Source organism: Chionomys nivalis, chromosome 7, assembly GCF_950005125.1.
Source record: "Chionomys nivalis chromosome 7, mChiNiv1.1, whole genome shotgun sequence".
NCBI classification, from domain to species: Eukaryota; Metazoa; Chordata; class Mammalia; order Rodentia; family Cricetidae; genus Chionomys; species Chionomys nivalis.
Genome location: NC_080092.1, coordinates 59,787,119 through 59,800,807, shown reverse-complemented (window position 1 = coordinate 59,800,807; position 13,689 = coordinate 59,787,119). Strand labels below are relative to the sequence as shown.

At 43.9% G+C, this 13,689-nt stretch overlaps 2 non-coding genes across 2 annotated transcripts; both read right to left on the bottom strand.

Annotated features, from left to right (window-relative positions):
* Positions 1 to 1,279: 1,279 nt before the first annotated feature.
* Positions 1,280 to 1,384, bottom strand: LOC130878939 (U6 spliceosomal RNA). The gene has a single exon (XR_009057545.1). It is a non-coding gene; the product is annotated as a U6 spliceosomal RNA (small nuclear RNA).
* A 1,604-nt stretch (positions 1,385 to 2,988) lies between these two features.
* LOC130878836 (U6 spliceosomal RNA) lies at positions 2,989 to 3,094 on the bottom strand. Its single transcript, XR_009057462.1, has one exon. It is a non-coding gene; the product is annotated as a U6 spliceosomal RNA (small nuclear RNA).
* Between the last annotated feature and the right edge of the window lie 10,595 nt (positions 3,095 to 13,689).

The window sequence follows — 13,689 nt, the reverse complement described above, 5'->3', positions numbered from 1 at the left end:
GTATGAGACCTTGTCTCAAAATAACAAACAACCCTGAACTCAGTCTTTACAATATGCCTTGGCTAACCTCAGAACCCTGTTCTAGTAACTGCAAGTCCCTCCCCAACTTCCTTCTTACTCACTTCTTTTTCTTGAGACAAGCTCTCACGATGTAACCCTGGCTGGTTCTGAACTCACAGAGATCCACCTACTTCGGCTTCCTCAGTGCTGGGCTTAAAGATCTGAGCCACCTCCCGCTCTGAGCTTATGTATTTATTTACTTACTTATTTTTGAGACAGAGTTCCATAGTAGCCCAGAGTAGCTACATTCCCCATGTGTTCAAGGCTGGTCTTGAACTCTTTGAATTCCTGATTTTCCGGCCTACACCTCCCAAGTGTCCATATTATAAGTATCTGTCACCCCATCCACAAATATCAGTTCCAGACACTTGGCTTGCAAACACTTTTCAAGTGGCAGGCCAGAGGGACTGGCGTGGCTAGCCTTCTTCAGATTATGTGACTGTTTTATACAAGCTTGGTTTGTGGGGGCTGGGGAAGGGGGGTCTTAGAAGAGTCCTGGCAGATCTGAACCTTAACCCACACCAAGTTCCCATGCAAAGCACATATATGTATGTGATGTGGGCCTTCCTGTAGACGAGTGGGCTTCACAGCAATTACATCTCACAGTCCGGGCTCACTCCTGCCCAAAGCCAGGGGCATCAGGTTTAAGATGTCTTTCTGGAATTTAGGTTTGTTCTGTTTTTCTTATTTAAAAATCTTTTGTTTTCTTTTTATCTCTTCTGTATTTACTTTTTAAACAGAATGGGACTGGGCATTGTACTTCCGTTCCCAAGCCTTGCTGAGTGACAAGACCTAGGGAAGCTTGGGGTTTTGTTTTTTGTTCTGGGTACTTTGGAAAACAAGCCACCTGGGGAATCCCTCCGTTGTTTTAGCTTGTGTAATTACTTCTAAGACTAATACATGCAGAATTAACTACAGGGGATGGAAAAGTTTAGGATAAAACGAGCCATCTTAATTTTTTTCCTTTTAAACATGAAGCTATATCTCCGAACATTTCCAAGTGACAAATTATTTGGTTTACTAAGGAATCCAGCTCAACAGCTAAACACTTGAGACCACAAAGTTAGTAGCTACTTTTATGTCTTACAACAAACAGGTTCTATCAACCTGTTGAATCAAACCTGCAGTATCACAATATCACAAGGAGAAAGAAATTTTATCTTCCCCTTAGTTTTCCTGCCACGCAAATGTTTTAAATATTAACAAAGGCAAACAAAATAAAAATATGGAGCCCTTCATGAACTTGCGAGTCATCTATTGCAGGGACATACTAATCTTCTCTGCGTCATTTCAGTTTTAGTGTATGTGCTGTCGAAGTGAGCACTTTAATTAAAATCTTGTATATTCGAGTATGTGTGCATGAATGTGTTTATACATATATGTGTGCATGCATATATGTGTATGTGTTTATGTATGCATATGTTATGTGTTTATATGTGTGTGAATGCATATGTGTGCGTATGTGCTTATGTGTGTGTTTATGTGTATGAATATTGTGCATGCGTATATGTATGTGTTATGTGTGTATGTGTCAGGAGCCATGAGGGTTAAGGCAGGTGACGACTAGTGTTCGGATGTCAGCCCACTAGAGGAATGGTCCTCTGCTGGAGGTTAATGCTGTCCAGACAAGGTCTGCAGGGCCATCGGCTCTGGAAACTGCTGCTCACTTTGGCTAAGGTAACTTGGTATCTCCATTGTAGTGTGCAATCTCATGTGATGTGTGTATGTAATCTCATGATTGCATCTCGATCTTATGGGCATATATATGTATGGGTGATCAGGAAGATGACCATTTCTATAGCTATATGGTTTTGATATATAAAATATATACTGGAACATGTTTCCTAACTGGGTCTATTTGTTCCTCAAGGTCTGTGGACACGTAAAAAAGCTGCCTTGATCTTTTGCTCATTGGGCAACTTCCAATTGGGACCTGTGGGGACTGTGGGACCTCCAGTGAGAGAATTTAGTCACTAGTCAAAAATCTTGGTTCCCATGGTCTAATCTCTGCTCCATTCCAAGATAAACATTATGAGCCAGCTCCCTGCAATTATCCCCCATGGGGTGGGACATATGGTCAGGAAAGGAGTTTTTCACATAGGTCGCATTTGGGACCTTCAGAGATAAGGGGATATGGCATGTCCAAGCTTGTTTGACTCATAGTCCTCCCTGATAAGGAGACTGGATGTCCCAAATTCTCCTGCAGCTGATTTGAGAAAATGCTAATCTCAGTGGACCCCCAGCTCTAACCCTAAAAGGTCCATTAAACCCCCTGCACCTACTCTTACCTTGATTTATCGATACAGGATTTTAACCTAGGAATGGAGTATAATGCACGAACTCCCCTTCTCCCTCTTAGAATTTTAAGCCTCCTAAATCAGCTTCTTTTGCCTCTTTGTGCTTCCCGGATGTCTTTTTAGTCATTTTTCTCTGAGGCCACAAAACAGCTGACAGTGCCACTTAGAATAACTCTTATCTGCTTTATGACCCTGGGAAATTCTAACTTTATAACTTTGCGATTCCCAGAGCGTTTTGCTTTATATTTTTACCTCTTAAGTGCAGTAATTAAAATTTAAAACATAACTTTAGCCCTCCTCACATTCCTTCCTTGAGTTGTATCCTGAGTCAAACCTTGACTCTGTGGTGAGTACCTGTTTATGTTAGGATCTAATAACCATCACCTTGGTGGCACCCAGAATAAGAATTTTTGTGTCTAGTTAAGACATTAACCATTTTGTCTCCCGTGCCAGGGAGTTTCCATTCCAGCCTGTTGAAGATAAGGGGTGACATACTCTCTTCAGGAAGTACTTCCTGCTGAAATTAGGACATTATTATCGGGGCCCAGGAGAGCCAGTAGGGAACTAAGGCAATTCAGCATTCATCAAAAGCATCTGCTTCACTGACCCGGCTGACGAGATGGGGAGCAATGACATCACTTCTTTTTTCATGAATTTGCACGCCATCCGTGCACAAGGGCCATGCTAATCTTCTCTGTGTTTTCTAATTTTAGCATATGTGCTGCCAAAGCAAACACCTTAATTAAAACCTTGCACACTTGTGTATGTGTGCATGAATGCGTTCGTACATGTATGTGTGCAGGCATATATGTTATGTGTGGACTGGTTCACATCAGTTTTCAGCAAATTCAGGGCTCTCGGCCATTTGGAACAGTTTGTAGTGTCTGTCAGCCAAATAGAAATCTGCGGAGACCGATATAGAATGGGAACAGAAGTTAAAATTTAGGAATGTTAAGAAAATTCTTGCTAGGCAGTGGTGGCGCACACCCTTAATCCCAGCACTTGGGAGGCAGAGGCAGGTGGATCTCTGTGAGTTCAAGGCCAGCCTGGTCTACAAGAGCTAGTTCCAGGACAGGCACCTGGAACCTGTCTCAAGAAAGAAAAAAAGAAAATGCCTACATTTGGAACTTTCAGGTCTATTATCCTGGTAGTTGGGGGAAGGGAGGAGTCCCAATACTAGGGCAAAGAGAGAGAGAAAGAGAGAGGAGAGAGCGAATATCACACACACACACACACATACACACACACACACACACACACACACACACCCAGGAAAAGGCAGGTGGGGAAACTCAGCCTATACTTACATGGAATCCATTTGACCTGTGAGAGGTAGATTCAAGTCTTATGACTCCCTCAATTCCCTGAAACTTACATAAATTTTTTTTAGTTTACAAAAAGATAAAAGTTTTAGGTATATTAGCATCACCACTATTTTTAATCCGTACTGAAATCCACATTGTGGAAAAAGCAGCTAACAGGTGTCTGTAGCACAGCTGGAATAGACTCATGCTTTCAAGTCACAGCAAAAGCTGTGATTTTTGTGCTTAAAAACAAACATTCTTTTCATTGTCCAGAGATGTTTTCAGCCAATGAGAAGCACTGTTAAGTCTATATTTAGACAATAACAAAAGGAAATTTAGAATCTTGAGCTTGTGGCTGATAATAATAGTCAGTGCTTTACAAGTTGATCAGAGCTCCATTGATGAGTGTTAAAACTCTGAACTTGAAATCTTAGTATGAAAATAGCAAAGAGGAGGAAGGAAATTGAAACATTTTTATTACCCTAATTCACTTTCCTATGCCTTTACAATTTACATTTATATGCCTTAAAATACTTTCTTAGACCCCTAGAACTTACATAAACTTAAAACCTTTTTCTTTCCATCTAATCATTTACCTAAGACACAAGTGGTTATTACGGAGAGCAGTCATTGCAAAGCAAGTTTTTTTAAAGAAAGGAACAGTAAAAAGTTGCATCTGTTTATCTTTTTAAATCATTAATAAAAAGTTTATTCTTTAATATGAACCCTGTTAGCAAGGCAAACCTGTCTTCCTTTCTCAACAGGAGACCTAGTAGCTCTAGAAAAAGCAAGTCCTGGTTTTTGCATATGAAATGAACTAACAAGGTGCCTGCAGCCTTGGGGAGCTGTTAAATGATGACTCTACAGTTAGCCTAGCCATCAATGCCCTCAGAGATCTGAGGATAAATTTTACCAGGAAGTATAATCCAAATAGTCTGTATATCAGTTAAATGACAGAGACTTACCCACTGTCTAAGTGGTTTCTCTAGGCTCTGGTGGTCTTGATGGCTTCATTGGGGCAGTGGTCAGTCTCTGGCTGGCATGTAGGACAACATTTAATCTTCAGCTGCCACACACAGCAACACAGCCTTCTGCTACCAGACTTAGGTCTGAGAAATTTTCCTGTAGAGGAGAAACTTGGGGACTGACCTTACATTGAACAGGCGTGGTAGAGTAGTCACCCCCAAAGCATCAGATATTAAGAAAATGTAACAGCGATTAGAAGGGTTGCAGGATCATACCTTGCAGGATTTGGTTAAGGAAGCAGAGAAAGTGTTTCATAGGCAAGAAATGGAGGAAGGGGGGGGGGCAGAGGAAAGAGAGGACAGGAGGGATCACAGACAGGAGAGAAATTTGACTAGAATTTTAGCCACAGTGGTAGGAGAGAAAGAAAAGACAGGATCTAGACAGATAGGGAGTCCGAGTTGGTATACAGACGGCAGCAGTTTCGTGGTTGAAGGTAAGTGGAAGATGGGGACAGCTGTGAAGCAAGTGATCTGGACCAGCAGCCTCCCTGAAGGGACGTCGGCCCAGAAAGTCGAACTTGTGGCTTTGATACAAGCTCTACGGATGGCAGAGGGGAAGTCTATCAACATCTACACTGACAGCAGGTATGCTTTTGCCACTGCCCATATACACGGAGCAATATACAGACAAAAAGACTGTTGACGTCTGCAGGAAAAGTCATAAAAAATAAGAAATTTCGAGCCTCCTTGAGGACATACATTTGCCAAAGAAGGTAGCCATCATACATTGTCCAGGACACCAAAAAGCTCGAGATGCTGTGGCTAAGGGAAATCAGATGGCAGTCCTAACCAGGGGGGTAGACAACATCCCGCTTCTTGTCTTGGAAGGGGGAGTATTTGGGTTCCTTCAAACCCATCCACATCCCAGATGGGGATCCCACAGAACAGAAACAGGCTATGATTTACCAGGGGAGGCCTCCATAGACACTTGTTGCTTTTCTCAGCGTGGCAGTTCAAAGTCCACGAAACCAAAGGTATGCCTAGGAGCCTTGGAATGTCTCAAGGCACGTGTGTTCTGATGCAACCCTTCATCCTTGGAACCCTGTAGTGAAGGTCCAACTTTAGAATTTGGGTGTGTGGTCTGATCTCATTGGGGGCCTCCAGAAAATGTTAATTCCACCAGGTGAGAATAAGACCACTACCACAATTTCTGGGCCAGTCTGGAGCTTTATTCAATATTGGCCAGGATGATGGACACTGTATTCATACCTGGGGATTCCCAGAGAATGGCCATGAATTATATTAGTTTGGTACTTACAGAGGCAAACCCTACAGGGTTAAGTCCTTCCCACTGTCATCCAATCAGGGGCAAGCATACGTCCTGACGTACTTCTTGCCTACATGTGATCCCACCTACATGTGATCAAGTACATCCTGTGAAGTTAGGGCAACCTAACCTTGTTAACAGAAGTAAAAAACAAGAGACTTGTTATCTTACAAGAATAATAGCCCCCAGCATTCCAGGAAGTTATCTGTCCTTGGGCAGGTGGAGTTTACAGTTTAGAGGCATTTTTGTTTTATAAATCTTGTATACAGCCGGGCGGTGGTGGCGCACACCTTTAATCCCAGCACTTGGGAGGCAGAGGCAGGCGGATCTCTGTGAGTTCGAGACCAGCCTGGTCTACAAGAGCTAGTTCCAGGACAGGCTCCAAAACTACAGAGAAACCCTGTCTCGAAAAACCAAAAAAAAAAAAAAAAAAAAATCTTGTATACATAGTAATTAAAACTTAAAACATAACTTTAGCCCTCACAGTGTATATATGTATGTATGTATGTTTATGTATATACGTGTATATATGTTTGTATATGTGTATTATTTATGTGTGCATATGTGTGTATGTATATGTGTATATGTATGACTGTATATATCTATGTGTGTATATGTATGCATGTGTATTGTGTGTGTGTTTGTGTGTATCTGTGTATATATAACCTCAGATATCATTCTTCACCTTCTACCTTGTTTGACACAAGATCTCTTTGTTGGCTTTTTGCTGCACACACCAGGACAGCTGGTCTCTGCACTCGTGGGAACTCTCCTGTCTTCACTTTGCAACTCCCCATAGGAGTGTTGCGATTATAGATGCTTTTGATACAGTTCTGGCTTTACCTGGGTTCTTGGAATTCAAACTCAGATCCTCATGACTAGATGACCTTTAGATCTATCTCCCCAGATTGCCCTTGTGCCTTAAAGGGAAGACTATTACCTGGGAATAGTAGTGCACACCTATAATTCTACAACTTTGGAATAAAGTTTGGAGGATCATTGGGAGTTTGAGGATAGCCTGGGCTATACTGCAAGTTCCATACTAGTCGTGGTTATACAGTGAGAGACCTTGAATCAAAGCAAAACAGCACAAAACAAATCCACAAAGAATGTCTAGGGTATACTTGCTTGGGTCTATATTGGAAGCATCTGGATGCTGTCTAGACCGTCTGTTCCCCCACTCTCATGCACCCGCATTTCTGTTGGATACCCCAGGGCCACACACACCCATATGGAATTGGTCAGTTACAGTCAATAGTGTGTACTTAGACAGAGGACTCTGGGTCCATGTGGCTGCCAGGCAGACTGGATATCTGCCAGGATCTGGTCTCATATCTCATGTGATATCTCCGTTCAATTAATATTGTACCATGGCCTTCTCCCCTGCAGCAGTGCTTACCAGGCTCCACACACCTGTAAACAGCACCTTTTCCCAGCACAGAAAACACCTCTGTGCCCAGGACTCCCTAGGACAAAGCACAGTGCACAATCTCCACCACTCCAGCCTCCTCCAGTTTGTCCTACCTGTTCAACCCTTCCTCTTTGTCAACCTCAATCTCTCTAAAGTAAACATACCTCTTCTTTCTTTGCTGACTATTCGCGACTGCTCGCAGCTCCTTAGCTGGGACCCTGGGGCTGCTAGAGTGGCCCTGGATCTTCTCCAGCGTACCTGGCCGTGCACTTTGTTCTCCATGCAGTCCCCGAGAGCCACCTTGCTGCTTGGGGACATACATGTGCATTCACATGTCAAAGACAGAGCCCCTCTGCTCATCCTTCTACTGTGTTGCCCAAGGCCCAGCTCAGACCCACCCCTCTCAGAAGTCCGCCCTGACCTTATCATCATGGCAGGATCAGGAGAAACAGGAGGCAACACCCACGGCAGGTTCATTTTGCCGGCCCGCACCCTGACAGCCATCAGTTCATTAACCCCCAGTCCTCCTAGGAAGTAGACCTGCCACCAGCTTCATTTTACAGTGTGGAAACCGAGGCACTGAGAGTAGACCTCCCTAGCCTGGTTTCTCCTAGCTGCTATAGCCACACACGCAGACAGGCCTTCCTCACACCTGGCTGAGTTGAACTCACTTCCTTCACGGGAGGAGGTTTCCAGGTAGCAACTCACACAGTCACCAACCCTAATGACTCTAATTGTTTTGATATCCTTTGGAAGCAAAGGGTAGCAGGGTTCCCTTAACCTAAGGGTGGGTGGACCATACTCCTCTCCTGGCATGCACAGGTGCTCAGGAGAGACTTATCGGCTTCTTCTTCGCAGATTTTCTCTTTCCTCAAGCTGATACTCCTCAGGGGTCAGATAGACCCCACAAGGGCTCATGAGACTCAGGAGCTGGCCTTCTTCCTGACCTGGCAGCCTGTGCAGCCGCTCATTTTCTTTAAGAAGCATCCGAATTGTGTAACCTTAGGGGAACAACGGCTGGAAAATGCCTATTTCTAGCCACACCCTCCAACCACACAACCCTGTGGAAACTGAAGGCTCACTCTCTTTGGAGCTTCCCTAGCCACGACTAGTGTATTTGCTTAAGACTTATTAGAGCCCGAAGGTGGGGGCTGCTGATATCTGTTGCCTCCACCCACTCTCTGTTCCAGGAAACCCGCTGCTGCCTTGAAGCAGCTCTGGGTAGCATCAGCTGTCCCCCTCCCACCACTCAGCTCCCCAGGCCTGTGTCTGTAGGAGGGAGAGTTGGGAACGTATCCAAGGGCAGGTTGGGACCTCCCAAGCCCTTGTCCCTGTTCTGCCTCATAAAGGGATCCTGGATTCCTTCTCTTATACCCTTCAGACATGTGCTTCACACCTGGTCAGTTTCAGTTGCCCTAGGTGAGAAGCATGATTCAGCAGCTGCTCAGAGCCGGAAGGGTGGACCCGGAGGTACTGGTGTCTCAGGCTCTGTGTCCCGGAGTCCCACCCACGAAACACTGCTGCCCTTTGGTCTCCCTGTACGTGAGCCCATGAGAGCTCACATGAGACACTGCCCCGTTTACATTACACAAATGTAAACACTAGAAGAGGCAGTAGCTGGGAGGCTGAAGCAGGGGGATTGCTGTGAGTGTGAGGCCCGCCTGGGCTACAGAGTGATTCTATGTCCCTGCAAATGAAAAAAAACAAACCAAAAGCTAGAAGAGGAGCTTCTGTGGGACGGTGGGAAGGTGTGTGTCCTGTCCTGGTGATGCAGCTCACCTTCTGAGTCTATTAACCTCCCTGGAGCCTCTTTCCCTGTCTGTCAGCTGCCAGGGATGGGGCCTCTGGTCCCTCCCTAGGATGCTCTCTGGGGAGTATGGTCACTCTCCTCCCTAATGGCCCCACGGAGACGAGAATCAAGAGATCCTGGAGGGGTCCGTCTGAGATGGAGGGTGACACGGAGGACGACGACAGCTCAAGATCCGCGAAAGCCAAAGCTATGCTTTAAGTTTTAATGACTGTGCCTAAGAGATCTGCAAAACAAGAATGCCTCTAACCTGTAAACCCCTTGCCCAAGGTCGGATACTTCCTGAGATGCTGGAGGCTGTTGTTCACACAAGACCAACACGTCACATGTTTTTACTTCTCTAAACAAGTTTGTTGACCCAGCTGTTGGCCTTGACATAGCCTCTCAAATCCACCAGGCTGTGTGATCAAGGGTGCACTACCTCATAAAATGGCACAGGGCTACATGACAAAAAGCCTGCTACCTCTTCTCCTCCTAGCCAACTAGACAGCCGTCCCAACTTTCCCTAGGAAAGGAACACCCCCTTTCTCCTTTTCCATGCTAGAGTCCTTAAAATGGCCATGTGCCAGTCGGTCATTGCTATCTCTGTGAGATCAGAGACTACCCACCCCTTGTTCCTCTGAATAATAAAATCTCCTTTGTGCTGAGAATTTGGTGTCTGGGTGTGTTTTGTGCCAACTCTGAGGCCCCGTCACCAACTGCACTGGATGTGTTTGACCCCACATAGATGGGAGATACATAGGCAGGAAGTGTGTCCAGATACATGCTTGCCTCTGTTTGAACAAAGTCTGGAAGTATATAACCTTGTAGCCTTGCTTTATAAACACCTGGTTGTAGCTTGTGGCCATTTTCTGGGAACTCCAGAATGGACCTGGACAGAGTCCATCATCCTGGCCAGTATTTAACTAAAGCTTGCTTCAAGTTTGGCTCAAAGTTGTGGTAGTGGTCTTACTCGCTCACAGTGGGATTAACATTTTCTGGAGGCCCCAGTGAGATTCAGACCACCCACCCAAATTCTAAAGCCAGACCTACACTCCTACTCCAGGGCTGAGGGTCTGTCTCAGGAGGCATCTTCTTGAGATGTTTCAGGGCTCTGAGGCCTGCCTTCGGTCTTGTGAACTATCGGAGTGAACTAACATGCTGAGTAAAGCAACAGGCATCTACAGAGGCTTCCTGGTAAGTCATAGTGTTTCTGTTCTGTGGGATCCTGAGCTGGGACATCCTTGATGGGGCCCCAAATACTCTCCCATCCAAAGCAGGAAGCGAGATGTCACCCACCCATCTGGTTCCGGTTGTTTAAAAGTTTTTTTCTGTCTGTTTTGTGTGTGTGTGTGTGTGTGTGTGTGTGTGTGTGTATCTGTGTTTTCTGGCATCTCTGTAACTCTTATTGCAAACATGGATCCAAGACAGATATGGGTCTGACTTTCTGTGTTCTGTGTTTATTGGCTTTGTTTGGCTGTCTCTGCCTATGCCAGCAATAGCCACCACCACTAATACTGCTATCATGGCTGGTTTTTAATGGCCAGGGCTCAGAATTGATTTCTGATCTTTCTGGTCACTGGGTTCAGTTTAGCAGGGATTCAAATGTCTTTTGGGTGTGGAAAATATTAAAGTTGCCTTATGCTGTTCTACTTTATTGAAAATCTAGCTCTGAAACTGGGTTATAACTTTTCCTTTTCTAGACCCAGGCATGCTTTTAAAGTCTTCTCTACGTTCTGTGTCAGGCAAGCCACCTGACTCTGATAGGGAGAGGAGAGCAAAGCAGAGCAGCCCAAACATTTATAATAGTGGTACATGAACTTTCTGTATATCAAGATTTGTAAGTTTATAGGTGCACTATGAAAGGACTGGGAAAGTAAAGTTGTCAGTCTCCCTAGTATTATATTCATGACTAAAAGTTTTATTTTGATACTAAAAGAGCCTCAATTCAGAAATTATTATTTTGTTTAAGGCTAAACCTATAAAATTCTAATCTTATAAAAGCTATTAACTTACTGTAAACTGTTAAAGATGATTAAGACATGCAAGTTAATGATCAGTCACCTTACAAATGATCAAATTCTTTTTTCTTTTCTTTTCTTTTTTCTTTTTTTTTTTTTTTGAGACAAGGTTAGACAAGGTTTCTCTGTTCCTGTATGTATTTTCAAGGTTAAGCCTAAAACAAGTACTAAAAACAAGCAAAGCTTGATTAGCTCAGATTTACTTAATAGATTATGGTCCTCAAACTCTTCAGAGATCTGCTGAATATGGAATTTGAAATGTTTAATGGAAGAAGCTTTTTGTGGTAAGACAGAAACACCCCTCCTAGTGCGGACCCAAAGGTCTCCAAAGAGGATAGATAAGGCACCAGTGACTCCCACCTGGATTGTGGTAATGTTAACCACTGGGGCATAACTCCAATGCCTCGCCCATCCCAGGCCCCTGCCCAACGTGTGAACAAGCAGGACACTAGAAAGTTGATTGCCTACGCAAGGTAAGGTTGGCCCCCCAAGTTCCTCCAGTACAGGCAAGCCTCTCAGATCTTCTGGGCCTGGTGGCTGCCCTGGGACCTCTGCCACCAATGAAGTCATCAAGACCATGGGAGCCCAGGGTAACCATCTAAGTAGTAGATAAGTCTCTGCATTTTAACTGATACAGAGGCCATTTGGGTTATACTTTCTGGTAAAAATGTATCCTTCTCAGATCTCTGAGGGCATTGAAGGCTAGGCTAACTGTAGCTTTGTCATTTAACAGCAGCAGGCAACCAGCACCCCCTTCAAGGCTGCAGCCACCTTGTTAGTTCATTTCATATGTAAAAATCAGAACTTGCTTTTTCTAGAGCTAAGAAGTCTCCTGCTAAGAAAGGCAGGCAGGTTTCTCTTGTTAACAGGCTTCATATTAAAGGGATAAGCAAGTTTCAGAGAGAACTTTTTACCATTCCTTTATGTAAGGGGACTTGATTTGCAATGACTGCTCTCAGTAATCAAACACTTTAGTCTTGCGGTAAATGATTAAATGGAAAGAAAATGATTTAAAGTCTATGTAAGTTCTAAGGGTCTAAGAAAGTGTTCCAAGATCTATAAAGATCTGAGGATATGAAAGCATGTGTCCTGATGGACTAAGAAAATGACTTAAGATACGTAAGTACAAGTCGTAGGGGTATAGGGAAGTAACATAAGGACTGTGAAAAGTGGGGAATGTTTCAGATTTCTTTTCTCCTTCTTTTCTCTTTGCAGTAGCCCAGAAGAACGTGATTCTGGGCTGCTTGCAGGGTTCAGGGAAAAACAACTCCACAGAGTAGCGAACTTAGGACTTCTTTATCTGAGGGACTTCATGGGAAAGAATGGGCCAAGCATACGCTTTTGTTGAATGGGAGCACTCTTTACTTTCTCACAATGGAATCTGCCAGTTTCTGCCATGTTGAATTCTGCCAATTTCTCTCATTCTGCCATTCTGCTGATCTCTGCTGATTTTCTGCCAGCTTCTGCTGGTTTCTTCTAATTTAATTTCTGCTAGCTCTCTTTGTTCTACACGGCTTATAAAGACCCAGAAAATCTTTTAGACATCACATCACATACCACTTCTCAAGTAAATGATAAGAAACAGAGTCATTCCAACCACTCACAGTACAATAAATCCAAAGAGGAAGAAAAGAGAACCTTGCCTCCCTGCCTAGTGGGCTGCAAACCTCAGCGGCAAAGGAAGAAGTCTTTTTGTTGCCCTATCTCTAGAGACAGCCCTTGTAGAGCTAAACTAAAAAGAGAAATATGGAAACTGTGTGTTATGTCCTATACTTCTGAGTGTATAAAACATCGTAAACACTTTGTGGTTAGTGATGCTAGCGGCGGGACTTTCTTGGACTAGAGACTTGTTGTTTACGAAGAGAGAAGCGTCCTAGAGATTTTACAGGAGTTGCAGGGCAGGGGGTGGAGCATGGCAGATGAGCTGCCTAGCCCTCTCCAAGACTCAGTGACACTAAGAGCATTTTAAATCTCAAATATGTTTTTCTGTCCTGCGTGTGACCCTTGACCATAGACCTCTTTCTTCGGGCTATGAAGTTAGTTTATATTTTGTAGCTAGCCCTGGCCAGTCAGGGAATCGTATCCCGTGGTGTTTGAACAAAGGTTGTAAAATTGAGGTTAGGAATCCATGCAAAGCGTTAATTACTGTCCCCGGGACCGCAACTAGGTTACTACGCACTATTTACCTTGGCTCAACAAATTACACAGCTGGCTACATGTCCTTGTAAATAAGATTAATACAATTAAAAAATAATTGTATTTCTCTGGTAATAGTTTATCTTAAAATCCATTTGGCAAATACTTGGTTTGATCTAAGAGCTACTTTAAAGTTTTATATCAGTTGATAGTATATGGCTATCTCGGCAGCTGGGAAAAATACAGCTGTTTTCTCAAGCTATGCTCTAAGTCAGCTCTTAATGGAAACTTATAACACTTGACTTGGGCAGCATCTCTTTATATTTGTTCATCAAAACTCTGTATAGGCTAACATTAATACCAGCTAGACAATCAGCTAAGA